A 1,656-nucleotide genomic window follows, 5' to 3' on the forward strand; every position below is an offset into this window, starting at 1 on the left:
TATGTGTGATTCTGACTAAAAGAAAAATAAATTGTGAAAATTTCCATTTTTTTTTTTTTTGGTATATTTTGCCTTCCACTTTTTATTCTCCGTGAGGTATGGGAGTTCGAAGGATAGCTATTCCCAAACTCCGTTGATTATTATTTAGATGTATAGATATATCGTTTTATATACATATACACATATATATAAGCGTAGAGATGTATCATTTTATATATATATATATATATATATATGTATATACACACACACACACACACACATACACACACACACACACACACACACACACACACACACACACACACACACACACACACATATATGTATATACATATATATAAACGTATAGATATATTTATACATATATATAAACGTATACAAACGTATAGATGTATCGTTATATACATACATATATATACACACATACGCATATACATATATACATACGTAATTACATAGAGCATTAATATCACCAGAACCGCTAGAAATAGCAGTGAAATGTCTTCCCCGATCAATCCATAGTCTTTTCGAAAAAGAGCAAAGAGAGCACATTGGTTAAAATAATGCAAGGTACACAGGTCCAGACGAAATAAAAAGTGGCGATAGTCACGGATGGGATGTTTTGAATTTAAATGTCTGCTCGAAGAGAGGCTGACCGGGGGCTGAACAACTGCCACCACCTCTTACACTGCAGCCTAAACCGTTGACACCAACTCCGAAACCATTCCCGCCCTACATATTCCTTTGTTGACAAGTCAGCACTTGTGCGGGGGGTTGATGATGGGGGAATGAAGACACACACACACACACACACACACACACACTCATGCACGCACAGAGCTCCCTGGTGATTGCTGGGTGGGTGGGAATTTCTAAACAAAAAGCTGGCACGAGCCGACTGAAGCGGAAGATAACGAGTTCGTTCCATACTCGATTTGCTTATTTTCGCTTTTTTTGTGTTTTTCCTTTTCTTTAATTTTATTCTTTATTCGTTTTTTTTTTTACTTTCTTATTTCTTTTTTTTTATACTTTCTTATTTTTTTTTTTTAATATTTATTTTTTCCTTGATTTATGTTTTCCCTTGGTGAAATCTTATTTGTATTACTATTTCTGTTTCAAAACGGCGTAGTGTGGAATTGCGGGATACCCTCCCCCCTCATCGTCTTCTGATGTGATTCTTGTAAGATATTAAAGATATCTTCAACATTGCAGATTATCTATCACACACACACACACACACACACAAATGTATATATATATATATATATATATATATATATATATATATATATAATTAATTAATATATATATACATATATGTACATACCTACATATATATGTATATATACATGCATATATGAATACAGGACGTCAAAACAAAACGTGAACAAAATGAGAAACGAGACAGGCAACATAAAGAACAATCCCTTCATCAGTTGTCCACTATTTTATCTACTCCACGTTTCGAACGTTGGGACAAGACGCGACGTATATGTATATGAATATACAGTGTGGCGCTTACAGCACCTAGGCTTCCCAAGCGGTCACCCACCTAAGTTCTAACTAGGCTCGACGTTGCTTGACTTCGGTGATCAGACGAGAACCGGTGCTCTCAACGTGATATGACCAGAACGTCACCAACGGTGCAAATAA

General features: G+C 35.4%; 1 pseudogene; it reads right to left on the reverse strand.

Annotated features, from left to right (window-relative positions):
* Window positions 1–1,518: 1,518 nt before the first annotated feature.
* On the reverse strand, window positions 1,519–1,637 carry LOC128249964 (5S ribosomal RNA; annotated as a pseudogene).
* Window positions 1,638–1,656: the final 19 nt, after the last annotated feature.

Source organism: Octopus bimaculoides, chromosome 18, assembly GCF_046866305.1.
Source record: "Octopus bimaculoides isolate indiv1 chromosome 18, ASM4686630v1, whole genome shotgun sequence".
Taxonomy (NCBI): domain Eukaryota; kingdom Metazoa; phylum Mollusca; class Cephalopoda; order Octopoda; family Octopodidae; genus Octopus; species Octopus bimaculoides.